At 35.6% G+C, this 20,327-nt stretch overlaps 1 long non-coding RNA gene across 1 annotated transcript; it reads right to left on the bottom strand.

Annotated features, from left to right (window-relative positions):
• Window positions 1-849: 849 nt before the first annotated feature.
• On the bottom strand, window positions 850-15,363 carry LOC128643774 (uncharacterized). The gene is made up of 2 exons (XR_008399881.1): window positions 15,218-15,363; window positions 850-1,129 (listed from the first exon to the last, which is right to left on the bottom strand). It is a non-coding gene; the product is annotated as an uncharacterized LOC128643774 (long non-coding RNA).
• Window positions 15,364-20,327: the final 4,964 nt, after the last annotated feature.

Genomic DNA, 20,327 nt, shown 5'->3' with positions numbered 1-20,327 from the left:
CAATTTTGAAAGTTGACCCTATAAATAATTGGTTGTTGTTTCGTATAGGATGGCAAAGAATGGTTAAATCTGTCTACTTAGCTATACAATTATATAGATTTTAACTTTGACAAGTTAAGTAACACAGATAGTCATATGTTTTGAAAAATATCTGGATCATCGTCATTAAAGGGATATGAAAACCCCATTTTTTTCATGATTCTGATAGAGCATTTAATTTTAAACAATGTTCCAGTTCACATCTATGTTCAAATTGTCTTTATTCTCTCTGTATCCTTTGTTGAAATGCTGGGAGGTGAGCTCAGGCGAGTGCATGTGTCTGCAGAACTATATGACAACACTTAAAAGGATATGAAATCCAAAATCTTTCTTTCATGATTCAGATAGAGCAGGCAATTTTAAGCAACTTTCTAATTTACGCCTATTATAATTTTTTCTTCGTTCTCTTAGCATCTTTATTTAAAAAGAAAGGGATTTAGGAGCTGGCCCGTTTTTGGTTCAGCAAGTGGGTAGCACTTGCTGATTGGTGGCTACATGAAGACACCAATCAACAAGCGCTACCAAGGGTGCTGAACCAAAAATGGACCAGCTCCTAAGCTTTTCAAGTAAAGACACAAAGAGAACGAAGAAAAAAATACAATTGGAGTAAATAAGCAAATTTCTATCTGAATCATGAAATAAAAAATATGGGTTTCATATCCCTTTAAGCAAGTAGGTTATACATTTGAAAGAGCACTAGACGGTAGCACTTTTCCTGCCATGTATTGCTACAGACATGTACACATGACATACCTAGATATCTCCTCAACAAAGAATACCATGAAAACAAAGCCAAACTGACAATAGAAGTAAATTGGATTTTTTATTTTTTTCAAACTGTCAAAATCAAAAAAGAAAAGTTTGGGATTCACGCCCAATCAAAAGACTCTGAAAAGGAAATATTACCTTTTAAGTTATATTATGCCACTTTTGTAGCTACATTTCTGCCTCTGACACACAATTCCTTTGGATCAGTCACAAAATGAGGCTGTTTAGTTCATGTTGATTCTGTTCTTTCCTCCTCTGGGTTTTGAACTTATTGGGATATACCTTGTATTGAGAAACCATTGGGGCCATGGTTGATAGTTTTCTAAGAAAAATAATAGTAAAGCAGACTGGTCACAACAGATCTAAAGTAAAAGTGTAACAGCCATATTTTAAACACCTATTACTTCAAGGTAAAGACTGTTTAATTATAGATTTTGTTGTATCCTTCTATAAATCAGGAGCATCATGCTTGTTTTAGGCACACATTTGATGTTTCTTAAAGGGACACTCAAGTCAAAATAAACTTTTATGATTCAGAAGGAGCATGCAGTTTTAAGACACTTTACAATTTACTTCCAAATGTCAAATTTTGCACAGTCTTTTATAAACACACTTTCTAGGCAACAAGATTCTACTGAGCATGTGCACAAGCTCACAGGGTATACGTATACTAGTCTTTCATTGGCTGATGTCTGACACATGATACAGGGAGAAAAAATACAATTGTCAGAAAAATATCTACAGCTTATTTGAAATTCAGAGTAGGTGTTATTGTATTGTCTTGTTATTATGCATTTGTTAATTATGCAATTCTACTGCATTGTGTGGTCCTTTAAAACAAAAACAAAATGATATTTTCATTTTATCCAATCTATGCAATGAATAAATGAGCAGGATACTCATTGCTTAAAGGGACATAATACTCATATGCTAAATCACTTGAAACTAATGCAGTATAACTGTAAAAAGCTGACAGGAAAATATCACCTGAGCATCTCTATGTAAAAAAGGAAGATATTTTACCTCACAATTTCCTCAGCTCAGCAGAGTAAGTTCTGTGTAAAAAGTTATACTCAGCTGCTCTCAGCTGCAGGTAAAAAAATTAAAAAAATGAAGAAATTAACAGCAGCCATTCAGCATCAGCAGTGCTGAGGTCATGAACTCTTACTGTGATCTCATGAGATTTGACTTAACTCTCATGAGATTTCATAGTAAGCTTCCTTTACCTGATTGGTGAAATAATATGAGAGTGCACGAAGCTCATCCTTTCAGTTGTCCCGGGACAGACATACTAATATGCTGCTTAGAAGCCCTTTACAATGGGATGTGCCTACTGAGGAACTTTTGAGGTAAAATATCTTTCTTTTTTACATAGAGATGTTCAGGTGATATTTTCTAATCAGCTTTTTACAGCTATGCTGCATCACTTTCAAGTGTTTAGACATTTGGGTATTATGGCCCTTTAATAAAGGAACATGAAAGTTATATTTGAAATGTACAGTAGTGCATTTCATGTACAAATTCATGCATTTTTTTAAATATATCTTTTTGTTACAAAAATGCATGTCTAGCCCTTGAAGTAAGTAAATATGCATGCACAGGACCAACAGCTGTTACAATGTTTACTTTTCTTATTACAGTTTTGCAGATACATATGTAAGGCAAAAATGCTTCTGATCCAGGTGTCTATCTATTGTTTCTGATGACCTCTCTACCCTTAAGACATCATACACTAAAATACACATGAGTGCTTATAGGAAGGGGGGGGGGTTATTTTCTTTCATATATGGGATCTCATGCCCCTCTAGATAACAGGTGAATTACAAATTGCAACAACCTGTCTATTTGGTGACTTTTTAAGTTTGTTCTGGGCTGTACAATTGACCTGATCACCACATCTAAGCAGTGACATAAGGCAAGTGAACCATCTTTAGAAAGAGGTTATATATTCATTATTCAGATGAGACCCCATATGACAAGGTGGCTATTGGGTGATAACAACAGCAAAGAGAACAATGGGGTAGTTCCATTTCTCATCTCCCACAATACACAAATAGTTTGGTGGCCCTAAAGAGACTATACAATTATCTTTTAAGTTATTTTGGCATCTGTTTGTCCAGCTGATGAGTGGCTAGCAGCATTTACATGACACATATCTTACAGCATCAGTACTTTTTTGAAATTCTGGCCACCCTTTATCAGCAATCAACAACCACAGAAATAAGACTTAAAGGGACATGAAACCCAATTTTTTTTTCATGATTCAGATAGAGAATATATTTTTAAACAACTTTCTAATGTACTTCTATTATCTAATTTGTTTAATTCTCTTGGTATAATTTGTTGAAGGAGCAGCAATTCACTAATGGTTTCTAACTGAACACATGTGTGAGCCAATCACAATCAATATATATATACAGGGAGTGCAGAATTATTAGGCAAGTTGTATTTTTGAGGATTAATTTTATTATTGAACAACAACCATGTTCTCAATAAACCCAAAAAACTCATTAATATCAAAGCTGAATAGTTTTGGAAGTAGTTTTTAGTTTGTTTTTAGTTATAGCTATTTTAGGGGGATATCTGTGCGTGCAGTTGACTATTACTGTGCATAATTATTAGGCAACTTAACAAAAAACAAATATATACCCATTTCAATTATTTATTTTTACCAGTGAAACCAATATAACATCTCAACATTCACAAATATATATTTCTGACATTCAAAAACAAAACAAAAACAAATCAGTGACCAATATAGCCACCTTTCTTTGCAAGGACACTCAAAAGCCTGCCATCCATGGATTCTGTCAGTGTTTTGATCTGTTCACCATCAACATTGCGTGCAGCAGCAACCACAGCCTCCCAGACACTGTTCAGAGAGGTGTACTGTTTTCCCTCCTTGTAAATCTCACATTTGATGATGGACCACAGGTTCTCAATGGGGTTCAGATCAGGTGAACAAGGAGGCCATGTCATTAGATTTTCTTCTTTTATACCCTTTCTTGCCAGCCACGCTGTGGAGTACTTGGACGCGTGTGATGGAGCATTGTCCTGCATGAAAATCATGTTTTTCTTGAAGGATGCAGACTTCTTCCTGTACCACTGCTTGAAGAAGGTGTCTTCCAGAAACTGGCAGTAGGACTGGGAGTTGAGCTTGACTCCATCCTCAACCCGAAAAGGCCCCACAAGCTCATCTCTGATGATAACAGCCCAAACCAGTACTCCACCTCCACCTTGCTGGCGTCTGAGTCGGACTGGAGCTCTCTGCCCTTTACCAATCCAGCCACGGGCCCATCCATCTGGCCCATCAAGACTCACTCTCATTTCATCAGTCCATAAAACCTTAGAAAAATCAGTCTTGAGATATTTCTTGGCCCAGTCTTGACGTTTCAGCTTGAGTGTCTTGTTCAGTGGTGGTCGTCTTTCAGCCTTTCTTACCTTGGCCATGTCTCTGAGTATTGCACACCTTGTGCTTTTGGGCACTCCAGTGATGTTGCAGCTCTGAAATATGGCCAAACTGGTGGCAAGTGGCATCTTGGCAGCTGCACGCTTGACTTTTCTCAGTTCATGGGCAGTTATTTTGCGCCTTGGTTTTTCCACACGCTTTTTGCGACCCTGTTGACTATTTTGAAAGAAACGCTTGATTGTTCGATGATCACGCTTCAGAAGCTTTGCAATTTTAAGAGTGCTGCATCCCTCTGCAAGATATCTCACTATTTTTGACTTTTCTGAGCCTGTCAAGTCCTTCTTTTGACCCATTTTGCCAAAGGAAAGGAAGTTGCCAAATAATTATGCACACCTGATATAGGGTTTTGATGTCATTAGACCACACCCCTTCTCATTACAGAGATGCACATCACCTAATATGCTTAATTGGTAGTAGGCTTTCGAGCCTATACAGCTTGGAGTAAGACAACATGCATAAAGAGGATGATGTGGTCAAAATACTCATTTGCCTAATAATTCTGCACTCCCTGTATATATATATATATGCAGCCACCAATCAACAGCTAGAACCTAGGTTCTCTGCTGCTCCTGAGCTTTCCTAGATAAACATTTCAGCAAAGAATAACAAGAGAAGGAAGCAAATTAAATACTAGAAGTAAATTGGAAAGTTGTTTAAAATTGTATTCTCTATCTGAATCATGAAAGAAAATGTTGGGTTTCATGTCACTTTAAGACCGCATTTACCACATGGGCTCCCACCAGTCAAATAAGAGGTTTTGTGTCCTTAGAGTTGGCAAGTGATTATTGTAGCAATAATAATGGAAAAAACAAAACAACTACTGGCTGCCTTTCATTTTGTTTTTGTTTTATGGCTCAGAGATTCTTTTGTCTACATGTGAGACAAATATAAATCAATGGCTTTTCTAATGTAGGCTTAGAAAAAAAGAAGCAAACAAACCAGTTAAGCATGCATACAATGTTTTTTTGCAAAGCATTTCTAAGGCACTTTAATGGGGACCTATATTTCAAATATAATGTATAGTATGCCCTTTTAAATACTCCTACATAGCTAGTAACACAGGATTAATAGTGCAGGAGAGGCATAATTGGTGTTGATAAATAAACATTTGAAGCAGTCAGAACACGCTTTGGAATCCTGTACAGTACTTAAGTAGAATTTGCACTGAACAGAAATACTCTAGGGGAAACAGCTTTCACTACTGCCATTTGTGTGTGCATTTGCTCATATGCACTTGTTTAGGAATCATCATTGCTAGTTATATGTTTGCACTGCACATTTTCTAATAACAGTCATAAGGGTTATTTGCCCCTTTAGGCCATGGAGGGTGAGATGTAAAGTTGAGAAAATGTAAACTGTGCAGAAATGTATGTTTGCAACCTTCTGCTGCTATAATTTGCTGGGTGCGAAACATAAATCTGACAGCTTTGGTTGGCAGTAGTTTAAACAGGTGTTGGTTTGCGGGCACCAGCAATGCATACTCAGCCTGTATCTCCGCTTACTCCCCTTTCTATGAATCTCATTTTTTTCTTGTGTGCCCACTGCACCCCATTGCCATAAGAATTCTTCATTTTCAACTAAAGTCTTTCTTTTTTATTTGATCGATTTGATCAAAATCCATTAGAAAAAAAAATAATTTATCTACAAGAAAACCCATAGACTTTAATAGTCAATGGGGTGATCACGATCCTTCTGAAAACGTTATCAAATTATTTACAAAAACCCTCATAGGGGCCAATTTATCAATGAGCGAGTGGACATGATACGAAATGCTGTCAGCATTTATTATTGCACCAGCAGTTCTTGTGAACTGCTGGTGCAATGCTGCACCCTGCAGATTTGTGGACAATTGGCCACTAGCAGGGGGTGTCAATCAACCCGATCGTATTCGATCGGGTTGATTTCTGTCCGCGGCCTCTTTAGACCGCTGCTTCATAACTTCTGTTTCCGGTGAGCCTTCGGAGCTTGATAAATTGGCCCCATAGACTTTAATGTTCAATGGGGTTGATCATGATCTTTTAGAAAACCTTATCAAATTATATTCAAAAATCCTCATAGACTTTAATGGTCAATGGGGTTGATCATGATCTTTTAGAAAAAACTTATGAAATGATTATCAACAGAAAAACACCATTAAAGTCTAAGTGGATTTTTGTAGAAAAATTATTTGATATGTTTTTCTAAAGAATTATGGCCGACCAGTAAATTAGAAAATATGTTGTCCTGGATAAACATGAGATTATGCTTTATTTCCATAAAGTTTTCATGGGAGTTTCTTTATCTCCAATGAAACCAGAGGTACAAGGCTGTGTCCAAATTAAAACATAGGAGGATAATTCCATGCTGATGATGGATTTGATCAAAATCCATTTGAAAAAAAAAAATATTACCTGATTTATTTACAACCCACCCCTATAGACTTTAATGGTCAATTGGGTGATCATGATCCTTTAAAAAACCTTATCAAATGATGCACAAAAACCCTTATAGACTTTAATGGTCAATGGGTTGGATTACAATCCTTTAGGAAAACTTATTAACTGTTTTTTCTACAAAAACACCCATAGGGGCCTATGTATCAAAGGTCTTGCAGACCTGATCCAACAGTGCGGATCAGGTGCGCAAAACCTCGCTGAATGTGGAGAGCAATACGCTCTCCGTATTCAGTATTGCACCAGCAGCTCACAAGAGCTGCTGGTGCAACGCCGCCCCCTGCAGACTCACGGCCAATGAGCCACCAGCAGGGAGGTGTCAATCAACCCAATCGTACTCAATCGGGTTGAATTGTGGCGATTCTTGTCCGCCTGCTCAGAGCAGGCGGACAGGGTTATGGAGCCGCAGTCTTTAGACCACTGCTTCTTAACTGCTGTTTCTGGCGAGTCTGAAGGCTCGTCAGAAACATGGGCCCACAAGCTCCATACGGAGCTTAATAAATGTGCCTCATAGACTTTAATGGTCAATGAGGTTGATCACGATCCTTTTGAAAACCAAATCAAATGATCTACAAAAATCACCATAGACTTTAAATGTATTTTTCTGTTGAAAATCATTTGATAAGTTTTTCTACACGATTGTGATCAACCCAATTTTAGTTCTTGTGCACTAACATAACTTTCATACAATTTTTGGTTGTTTTATAATGAACTTTTTTTAAAAAAAATACTGTATTTAAAGGGATACTAAACTGAATGTTTTTCTTTCATGATTCAGATAGAGCAACTTTCTAGTTTACTCCTATTATCAATTTCTCTTCATTGTCTTGGTTATTTTATTTGAAAAAACAGGAACGCAAGCATAGGAGCTGGCCCAGTTTTTGTTCAGCACCTGGGTTTCGCTTGCTGATTGGTAGGCTAAATGTACCCAACAAACAGCAAATGCTATCCAGGGTGCTCCTTAGCTTAGATTCCTGCTTTTTCAAATAAAGATAGCAAGAGACCGAAGAAAAATTGATCATAGGAGTAAATGAGAAAGTTGCTTAAAATATCATGCTCTATCTGAACCAAGAAAGAAAAAAAATTGGGTTTAGTATACTATCCATTTAAATTATGTACGTGTTTCCATGCTAAAAAATTAGATACAAGCTACATGTTTTATTTATTTATCTCAGGCGTCATTATATCTACACCAAGCAGTAACAGAAACTTTAACATTCATGGAAAAGGTCAGTTAGATAACAAGGTCAAAGTGTTGATACAGGAAAGTCAAAATATCATTTGGAAAGTTTCTTTAAAAGGGGTTTCTGGTGGATTGAAATACAGCTGTTGAATTCTCTCAAAGACCATGCAATGGTTTTTCATCTAGACTGCAATAGCATTACATTTTAAAATCCTGTGACAAAACCTGGGCAAACACTTCATAAAGCACTTCTTGAGGACTGGAAATGACCTCTAATATCCTACTTGTGCCACTTAAAGGGACATAAAACTACAGAGCATACAATTTTAAATAAAGTTCCATTTTACTTCTATTATAAGTACAGATCCCCAAATCCGGAATTCCTAAATCTAAACTTATTCTTAAATAAAAATTATATAAAACTACCTTTAGGTTACATGTATAAGCTGTATTATGACATGAGTGATATAAGATATTGTTGTTTAAACTTGGTCCCATCCCCTCTCCACACTGTCCCATTTTAAAGGTGCAAATATTCCAAAATTCAAACTATTCTGAAATCCAAATCTTTTCTGGTCTCAAGCAGTTTGGATAAAGTGTTTGTATCTGTATCATATTTGCTTTGATTTCATTGTATTCTTTGTTGAAGATGCAAGATAGATGCACGTGCCTGGAGCACTTTATAGCAGCAAACACTGCTGTCATTTAATGCTCTTGTATAAAATTGTTAAAAGTAAATGTAAAAGTAAAACTGCTGCCATATAGTGCTTCAGACATGTGCACGCTCCTGAGCCTACCTACCTGCTTTTCAACAAAAGATGCCAAGAGAAGGAAATGAATAGAAATAAATTGGAATGTAGTTTTTTGTTTTTTTAATGTTACTCTCTGTCTGAATCATAAAAAGGCTTATAGGGACGAAAATCTCACTTTATTGTAGACTAATAGCAGTTAAGATGTCTATAAAAAAAATTGCTCTACTTATTTAGATCTCTCCCAGTCTCGGTTCCAGCAATAGTATTAAACAGTCTCCAAAAATATATCATCTCTTTTATTTTGCAAGGAAAGAAACCAAGGACCAATAGGGGGTGGTGGTATGGGAGTATTAGCTTACTATTATGCTGCGAGGATGGCCCAAAAAACTTTATGGCATAACAAAACAGATAATATTGAATGAGTACAATTGGAATCTGATATGTTATTGATATACCCAATTTATAAACTATTATGGTCTGGTAAGACTTATAGACCCTTAGTTTGGAAAACTTTCTCCTATGTTTTCCACACTGTTTCTTTATGGGACTCTCTTAATACAAAATTCAGTCTAATATCAGAAAAGTCCAGGGCAATTCCACTAGTAACTTTTTTCCCCACAACATTTAACACCACTCTTCAAGACAAATGGGCAAATAGAGGGTTGTATCGCATTGCTGACACACTACAGAATCAGAAATTCTTGGATTATACTTCACCTTTAATAGTCCCTTAGTAGCAATTAAGCTCCCTTTTATGCGCATATAGGAAAGTAGGAAAGTGATTTTAATTTTACTTGGTAGCTCGAGAAATGGACGATTATACTAAACAGAGGATCCTTATTCTCAATGTGTGCCCATTTAAAAGAGAACTACAGGAAAGTAGCATTGAGGTGGTATTTCCATCCTTCATGTATGCACACTACAGATCCGAATAAAGGGAACTGTTTAAGAGGTTGTGTTGAAAGAGGAACTTACCCACACATGTGGTGGCATTGCCAACATGTCTCCAATGTTTGGACACAAACCTCTAAATTACTAAGTGACATTGTTGACACTACTATTAATTTGACCCCTATCCAGGCTTTACTTCTTGATCCTTTACCTGGGTTTAACACAAAAAACAATAAATGTATATTCCGTATTTGTACAATTGTTAAATTAACTATTGCACAATATTGGAAGTCAGTGGTTCCTACTCTTTAATTGAGTAAAAACAAAATTGCATATTACTTTCAGATGAGTAGCACTGCTGCTGACTTACTGGATGCTAAAGAACAGTTTATTTCATTATGGGAACCCTGGTTTATGTATTCAGAAGCTAGAGTAAGACAACATCTTGACACTAACTCTTTTGCAGACTCTTAAACTCACTAAAGGCACTTTCTATGCACAAACATATTTAGGCAGAACACTCAAGTTTTATGTTTAGAATTTGTACTATGGAAATATTACTGTACTATTACTCATTTTGTTGCTTATCTTAGGGTTTACCAATTCTTAAAGTGTTATGTAATTGCATTTTGTAGTTTGCTACGTCTGAGGTCTAATTGTTATAAACATGGGCACGGAAACCCTTATATGTGCCCTTAAATGACATCTGTTTGACTTATATATGTGATTCCTGTATTGTGCATAATGGTTAGTGACCTGATCTTGTAATTGTATATTCTATTTTATTTTATGGAAAGAAATTGTTTTCAATTAAAGTGCTTATAGGGACATTGCAGCCACAATTTGAATCCACATGGATGCATTTCCGTTATATACCTGTACTAACAAAAATGCTTCTAATAAAAGCTATAGCTGTTTCAAAAGTGTATTTAAGTATGCACCGTGCACCAGCATTTTAAACACAGCACTTGCTCAGTAAGCCTAAGGTGCTTGTATCATCTTGAAATATTTGTTCATTGCTGACATGATACAAGCCCCACTAGTGCTCTGAGCAGCTGCAGTATCTAAAATGCTGGTGCCCTGAGAATATCTAGCTATGCTTCACATGCACGTGCAGATGAAAATACTAACACTAAAACAGTGATAACTTTTAACAGAAGCATTTCTGCCAATACATGTATGTTGTAAATATGTTTCTATTTAAAGATATAATTCATCTATGTGCATTTAAATTTTGACCCGGAATGTCCCTTTAATTGGGAAAAATAAAACAACATTGCAATATAAATTAAATCTATTTTGCCTGCTGTAAGATATCTCTGCATATTATTCTAGCCCCTCTTCCTCCAGAAACTAGTGTCTCAATCATAATTAAAGGGATAACAAAGTCAAAATTAAACTTGCATGATTTCGACAGAATATGTCATTTTAATATATATTCAAATGTGCTTCATTCTCTTGCTATCCTTTGTTGGAAAAGAATACAAACACATATCCAATACTAGTGGGAGCTAGCAGCTGATTGGTGCCTGCACACATTTGTCTCTTCTGATTGGCTAACTAGATGTGTTCAACTAGCTGCCAGTAGTGCAATGCTGCTCCTTCAGCAAAGGATAAAAAGAGAATGATGCAAATTTGATTATAGAAGTAAATTGAAAAGTTGTTTAAAATTGTATGTTCTATCCAAATCATGAAAGAAAATTATGGGGTTTCCTGTCCCTTTAAAGTGATGGTAAACTTTCCCCTTTGTATAAACAGACCCGGAATGCTAGCAATATTTTAGATTTGAATTCATCAGTTGTCATGAAGATGCACTGTAACTTACTTTTTATTATAGCGTTCAAATTCTAATACTGCACGCTCCGGCCACCCACTTCTAAAGTATTTTTTTTGTGAGCTAAAAGTTTGAATTGTTCCCCTATCAGCACTCTAGCCATATGACACTCACACAATTTATTATTTTTGTGTGGCTAGAGCGCCGATTGGAGAACAGGTTAAACTGTTAGCTCACAAAAAAAAATCAGTTTTGAAGTGGTTGGCCGGAGATTGGGGAATTTGAATTTCAGCACTACATTTAAGGGACATGAAACCCAAATATTTATTTCATGATTTAGGTAGAACATACAATTTGCTTCATTCTGTGGTATCAATTGTTGAAGGAGCAGCAATGCACTACTGGTTTCTAACAAAACACATAGGTGAGCCAATGACAATCGGTATATATATATATATGCAGCCACCAATCAGCAGCTAGAACCTAGGTTTTTTGCTGCTTCTGAGATTACCAAGATACATCTTTCAGCAAAAGTAAATTGGAAAGTTGTTTAAAATTGTACGCTCTGTCTAAATCATTAATATCTAATTACGACTTTACTGTCCCTTTAAAAAGTAAGTTATAAAGTATATTTATTATAACTAGTGAATTAAACTCCATCTAAAATATTGCTAACATTCTGCATCTGTTTATATAAAAGGGAAAATTTACCGTCACTTTAAGTATGGTAACATTTACCTGACCCTGCAACACAGTGAATAGTTAGAGATAGAGAACTAAATATGTCCCTAATTGACCACAACAAAGGTGACCACAAACATAGTTTGTAACAAAGGTGTATCCCTGAGATGCTCTTTATTTGCAAAACCTTGTATACTGTGCTAACAAAATGACTGTGTTGAATTACATTTATTTTGCCGTGCTTTGTTGCTGATTTTTCCAATGAATTTAATGTCTCCTAGCCATTATTGGTACTCTTCATTTACTTATGCTTGTATTCATTTAAACTGTACTTTCCCTTCAGTGTGACTCTGTGATCATTTGTATTTTTTTCTTTACACATACAGAAACAACTGTTTTCCCCAGGCTATGGTGTGACTGTCCTAATTTCCCTGTGCAGAGACTTACATGTTCCTGAGCTATGAAGCTTATCACTTTCCTGTTCAGTGGATCTCCTTTCATCCAAATATCTTTTCTCTCATTATAACTTTACATTCCCATTGCTTGCTTTCAATTTCTCTCTCAATATATAGGACCAGATTACGAGTGGAGTGCAAAATTGCACTTTTGCAAACACAATATTTGTGCTCCACTCATAAATCCAACGCACACAATTGTGGGCTGGTGTTTCAAGTGGCCCGCAATATGAACGCACTTCCATAGGCTCCAATGGGAGCCTCATTCTAATGCTGTGTTAATATATGTATATACACATAGTAACACATAACAATATATGTATATACACATATTAACACATAAATATATATGTATATACACATATTAACACATAAATATATATGTATATACACATAATAACACATAAATATATATGTATATACACATAGTAACACATAAATATATATGTATATACACATACTAACACATAAATACATATGTATATACACATATTAACACAAATATATATGTATATACACATAGTAACACATAACAATATATGTATATACACATAGTAACACATAACAATATATGTATATACACATATTAACACATAAATATATATGTATATACACATAGTAACACATAACAATATATGTATATACACATATTAACACATAAATATATATGTATATACACATATTAACACATAAATATATATGTATATATTTTTATATTTTTATTTTAAAAAAATACAGTCCAGGGTATTTTGGGAGCATTTGGGGCACATTTAAAAAAATAACCAGAGATCTGATCTCTGGTTAATTTTATAAGCGCTAATTGCTGCCACGGTAGCAATAAACAGCCACTTGTAATGGCTGGTTACTTATCAGGCACCGCAAACAGGCAAATTTGTGCTACACCTGTAATCTAGCCCATTGGTGGTCCACAAGAGGATGTTGGTGGTCCTTGACACCATCAAGCAGGAATGAATCTCCTCTGATGGTGTCACCCTGGTTGCGCAGCAACTCCCTACAGTGCCTGGCTGCACATCAGTGAAAACCGACGGTGGAGGAGTTAAATTACAATCTCCCTATCCACGTTGCATAGTACTGCTCAAGCTGCGTAGCTAGATTGTATTTGTAACTCCTCCCACCTGGCGCGCTGCTCAGAGGAAGATGCTTCCATTCTAAAGTCAGCAGAGGTTGGTACAGTCTTGGCTTGAAATAGTGGAATTAAAGTATATAAAAAACAAAGAAAATCCATATTGAGAGCTTTCTGATATAAACTTAATTCATGACTCCAATGTCTGTCCATGATATAAGTAGTTTTGAATAATTCCTAACTGGGGCGGTAACTTGGAAGTCTTGTGGTCCATTTAAACATAATTCTTTTTTTCCCCACTTTCTGCCTTTCTGTTTCCAGCTCAAAAGTTGTCACTCGCCTTTCACCTGTTATTTGGAAGTATTCTCTCAGTTCTGTCATTCAATTAGTTTATTAGAAAAAAATGTGTAAATATATACATAATGTTAACTTAGCTATGGTTATACTAGTTATGTACAGTATCTGTGTGCATATATATATATATATATATATACACATACATATATATATATATATATATATATATATATATATATATATATATATATATATACATACACATACACATTATAGAGATTTGTACCTTTTTTAAAAAAAATAATGTTAGTGGTCCAGGGGATTCAAAATTGTGAGTTTAGTGGTCCCTGAGGTCCGAAAGGTTGATGACCCCTGATCTAGCCCATAGTGTTCTCCACAGGTGGCAGCAGTGTAATACTTTGCAATGTTATAATATTTAAAAAATAATTAAGCTATTAAAAGCACAGATTAATGGCATAATTTAACATACATTTAACATAGAGTCAATAATTTTTTTCTTCTCCATCTAATATGAGATTTAGTGTTGTATAATTACAGCTCTAGAAACCTTCTCACTAACAAACTCCTTAGAGGAGCTTCTCTAACTTGATCACTACTGCTAACTACCTCTTTTTGTGGTAGTACACATTTTTAAAACCTTTATACACGTTATTTACACAAGTTCACTTTTTTTATGGATAAGTTCTTGGGGACTGGTAAAACTGACCCATCCATAATGCCCCAAAAGTGAAAGATAGAAAGGTGAGTAGTGGACCAGTATCGGTAGTCTAGACTCAGGATCTGTGGACCATATACCCAGCTTTAATAGCCTTATTGACACTAATAATTTGATAAAACAAATCTCAGAGATCTTTCTGCAATAATTTGAGGGTATCAAAACAGAATTAACAATGCTAACAAGTGAGATTAAACTGATTTCAAACAGAGTAGCAGAAATGGAAAATAGTATCTCCGATCTAGATGATATACAAAACTCCCAACAAACCCCACTTAACGCACAGACCAAAATTATAGAAACTGTACAATCCCGGCTAGATGATCTAGAGGATAGGTCTCGGAGAAACAACCTTAAAATAGTGGTATTACCAGAGACACCGGAATTTACCGATCTTATGAATTTCGTACAGTCCACACATTTTATATATAGTCAGAAATTTAATGAAGACAGTACATGGACGTTGGGACCGCTTGATACAATTATTAACAGATATCTCACTGGTAACCATGCATTAACAAATATCTATAGAATCCTAGCTTTTAAAGAAGCAGATAGTAAAGTGGAGAAGCTCTATCTTTCATGGAAGCGAGATATCCCAGGAATCAACTGGGTATCGTTCCAAAAAAGCTTCAGTAGAGTTACGAAGTACTCACCTAATATAGCGATAAGAGAATCACATTATAAACTCCTGAACAGAGCATATCTGTCACCAAAGAGAATTGGAAAGTGGAATCCCCAGAATATGGCTTGCTATAGATGCAATTCTCCAGCAGCATATTTATACCATATGTTTTATGTCTGCCCTAAAATACAAAAATTATAGAAGCAAATATTTGCTAAATAGATTTTTCAAATTAGGTTAATATTTGAACCTGCACAATTTTTTATTCTATCCCTAGAGGATAAGATCCAAAATAAACCATTGATTAATACTGCAATATTATTAACAAGACAGATTATATTAAGATCCTGGAAAGATAAGCAGGCTCCAATTTATATTGGATCAACATGATCCCTTTATTTTTAAAGAAAATAAATTAAAAAGGTTTATGGCAAAATGGGATAAAGTAATTCTGGACCAGTCAAGAGAAGGCCAACTACAGCTTCTAGGGAACTTTCGTAAGTCACCGTTTTTTTTTGCAATTGATATTAACAGATAAATATCCTGCATACTGGAGACAGCATCTATATTAATCTTTTTTTTTCTCTTCCTCCTTCCCCATGTAGTTTGTTTGTCTATATAAAGATAGTTCTTGGTTAGAGACCTTACAGAAACACAAAACATTGTTTGTATAGGTCACTGTTTTTTCGGATAGTTATTTATTGAGCTCAATATAGAGATGTGAAAAGAACAGCAATATTGATAAATGGAGTGAATATCTAAAATTATAACAGGTTCTTACTGTTTTTCTATTTTCTTTTATTTTCTTCGATATAGTGACGCTTTGTTTTTGTTTTTTGTATCAATACTGTGGTTAAAAAGTATCAAATGTTATTTGTAATAGCATACATGATTGACTTATTACTTGAAACATTTCTGTATCAATATGAAATTTAAATAAAAATCATATTAGAGTCAATGATAGATTCTACCAAAAGCATTAGAAAAAATATGCCTAATATTAGCTTAAATTTTACTCTGGGGGACACTGTATACATACATGTATAGATAGATAGATAGATAGATAGATAGATAGATAGATAGATTAGATAGATAGATAGATGATGGATAGATAGATTAGATAGACAGATGGATAGATGATAGATAGATAGATAGATAGATAGATAGATAGATAGACAGATGATAGATAGATGATAGAAGATAGATAGATGATGGATAGATAGATAGATAGATTAGATAGACAGGTGGATAGATAGATAGATAGATAGATAGATAGATAGATAGATAGATAGATAGATAGATAGATAGAGCTACAGTATGTATAAAGAGAGGGATATGTTAATATTTATATATCTGCCCTCGTTAGTACACAAATGAAAAGCTACTATTGTTATTTGAAATTAAAACACTGCAGGTAATTAATATATTATTTTGTTTTAATTTACACACACTTACCTCTCAGCGTAGACCTACTGAATGTTACAGAAATTCTGCACGTTACCTCCTTTAATACAACATGTGCAGCACTATCAATCACTATATTTGGAGATTAATAAAATGTGTTGATGTGTTAAGTTTTCTGCTGTTGACCAATGGGACATACAGGATACAGCTGGCACAAAAAAAAAAACATATGGAAAAGCCATTTTTGCATTAAGTAGGATCTGAATTCGTTGTGTGTTAAAGCTATTAAAGTCCCAATATAGAACATGAAAATGAAGCAGTAAGCAGATTCACTGGAAATATCTCGTAGTGTTCTACACCCGACCCCATTCAAAATGTAAATGTATTAATATGACTTAACACTCATGTGTTATAGGGAATATGATAAAAACTTGTGTTTTACAAAAATTGTAAATGGAAATCTACAAGAAAAGTTTAAACACTACCTGCTTGATACTGATACATAGCTAGGTGTCAGTAATAGCTGTTTATGTCATTTATTTTACTTTTGAAAGAGTTTTATTTTCATATGCTCAAGTACAAAAATCTATGAGCTAGATTACAAGTGGAGCGCAAATGTATTGTTCGGCTTAAACGGGCAAATTTGGCAAATAACAAGTGGCTGGTTATTGCTACTGCAAACTCGCGGTAGCAATTATCGGCCAAAAAATTAACCAGAGGTCAGACCTCTTTTTTATTTTTTAATTATGCCCCAACTGACCCTTCCCCCCAAAAAAACGTGTAGTGCCTTTTGTACAATAAAAAAAAAACGGTACTCAAAAGTGCATTTACATAGCAGTCTGTGGAAACTTTCTCCTCCCTGTAAATATATATGTATATGCTTATATACATTTATATTTATGTGTTAATATGTGTATTATTAACATATAAATATTAACACATAAATATATATGTAAATATTCATATACATATAAATTTACAATCTGAGAGCCATCGCTGCAAGACTTAAGGCTGTGACACACTGCAAGCGATGCGTGGGCGTCGCAAATCAGCTGCTTCGCGCCACGTCACATCACTTCTGAAGTTCAAATATTTCATCTTTGAGTGCTCAGCTATGAGACCTGATGCGTCATCATGCTGCAGTGTGTCACAGCCTTTACCCCCTTCGCTGCGCTAGTTCTCATGCCTTGTCTCACGGCATGAGAACGAGGCTCCATTGGAGCTTACGGAAGCATGCTCTTGTGAGTGCATTTTAAACCTATTACTATTACATAAAGAGGTCTTGGGACGCGGTGTAATTTTGTTTTCTAGTTGCACCTGCAGAGAGTGTCCATAAGGTGGTGCAAGGTTTCTATTTAGAATTGTCATTAAGCAAGTACCAACTAGTTAAAGGAATAGCAAACACCCTAAAATACCAACATTTTTCTGCCGTCTTGCATTTAAAAGTATAATTTTATTGCAAATAATTAAACATTAAACCTTACAATCTCAACGTGTTCACTGCCCCTGTAAAGGGATATTTTCATCTAAAGTAAAATGCACATGAGTACAATACACCAGAATTCACAAACATGGTTCTGGTTAAAGCTATCACTATTTAAATGATAGTTTTACTGTACGGTGGTAAACACAGAACATATGTACATATGCTCTGTGAACTTGCATTAATAGGCTACATCCGCTCAGAGAGCCATTTGTGGTTTATATACTGCATATGTGATTATGTAAATAGAATACTCTGTTTTTGCCATGAAGTCCAGCACATTAAATATTCATAGACAAACATTGTCAGTACAATGAATCATACTAAAAAGCTTAGTGACTATAAACATGGTACTATCCAATATGTTTTAAAACATTTATTTCCTACACTAGGAAGTGCAAAATAGTCAAGATATCAGGATTAAGGTCTGAGTCCCAAAATGTTGCTACTATTTTGTCACTTCAAAGTGTATGAAATACATTTTTAAAAAAGATTGGATGGTGCGACCATTGTGACTTCTTTTTGTGGTTGTCAAATTGCCTGTGTTGGTGCTACCAAGGTCACAGATCCATTATAACAGAACCAAGAAGTGCTGGAAAGTAAACATTGTGAATGTGGAACTGTTTTAGGGTGCCACCTTTGCCACAAATCAGTTTGTGAGATGTCTGCCCTACTCGATCTGCCACGGTGCCACGTTGCTATTATTGTAAAGTGTGTAATGGCAACATCAGCCAAGCCACAACGTGGTAGACCACACAAACTGACTGAACAGTGCCACTGAGTGCTGAAGTGCATAGCATCTAAAAATCAGAGTTGTCCAGCTAACTCGCAATCCGGCTACAGCATTCACTGCAGGATCCACCGTGGAATGGGCAAACAGTAACGCTGAGGATTCTAAGGCTCACAGATTCAAACAGAAAAAGGAACCAGACAATTCACCCCCAGTGGATAACCAAACCTCTGGGGGTGAATTGTCTGGTTCCTTTTTCTGTTTGAATCTGTGTAGAATCCTCAGCGTTGCTGTTTGCCCATTCCACTGCGGATCCTGCAGTGAATGCTGCAGCCGGATTGCGAGTTAGCTGGGCGACTCTGATAGTTCAGCCCGCCTTATTTGCACTGTTGAGTGCATTGTGTTTGTGAGTATTGTGTATACACTTTACTATTGTTCGGTGTCTATCACGACATACTTCTCTATTGGAGCGTCCTCTTTTATCTTATCTCTATTAATATGTTAGGAATATTCATTCTGCTGTCGGTTAAAACATTTGCTTCAAGCAAATTCTGTACACATTACCAGTTGCAGACTGGGGAGGAGGCTTGGTGTGGTTACCTAGGAAACCAGAAAGCGCCCCCCTCGTAACAAAAGTCGGTTATCAGAGTGCTTATACTTTTTTTTTTTTTAAACTTCATGTGTGTTATGTTTTCCACTTGTTAAGCCCACTCCCGAGACCCCATCCCTGCTCCTGCCCACAATATATCACACTTTTGCTCAGTGGAGGTGGTTGTCCCTCTTTTGGATTTTGAAAGTTGGGATATATGCCCATTCTCCTCCATCCCCTTTGCAAAGAGAAACAGAACACTGTAAATCTAGCTAGCATGGGCTAGGAACCAATTTAGACAATTGTCTGACTTGTCTAATAAGATATATTTGACTGCAAATAACCTGCCAGTTACTTAAAACATAGCTGTGTCCCCAACACTATTCTTTAGAAGAGGATTTAGAGGATGTCTTAAACATTTTTATGAGAATATCCAACCTTCTTAATATCTCTTTCCCTTTTATTGGACAATTCCAAAAGTCTTATCAAATAGTAGAAGCCACTATAAAAGAAAATAATAATTTGCACAAACAGCTTCACTTAATATATTTTGAAAGTCATCATAACAAACATGATCTATATATTTTAAATTGAGTATCTACATAAAACATTTGTAAATATTTTTTCAGGTATTCAGTAAATATCAGTGATTTCTGTTTAAGGTGCTAATGGATTCTACTGGTCCCATGTATGAAGCAGCCGAAACACACAAGAAAGAAGCAGTCTGAAGACCACAGCTTCCTGAGTTCTGAGTTGGTGGGGTTACATCAACCTAATCTTAAGACAAAAATAAATGTCTGTCCAGGAAAGGACCCAGAGGCGGAGAAGTGGCTTGAAATTAACACTGTCCCAACACGCTGAGCAAAACCCAGAACTTGAGTTATCAGAATTTAGTTTAAGAGGTCAAGGCAGGCAGCAGAGTATAATCCAAGGAC

This window comes from Bombina bombina, chromosome 1 (assembly GCF_027579735.1).
Source record: "Bombina bombina isolate aBomBom1 chromosome 1, aBomBom1.pri, whole genome shotgun sequence".
NCBI classification, from domain to species: Eukaryota; Metazoa; Chordata; class Amphibia; order Anura; family Bombinatoridae; genus Bombina; species Bombina bombina.
Note: the sequence above shows the minus strand (reverse complement) of the source record. Positions and strands in the feature narration are given on the sequence as shown.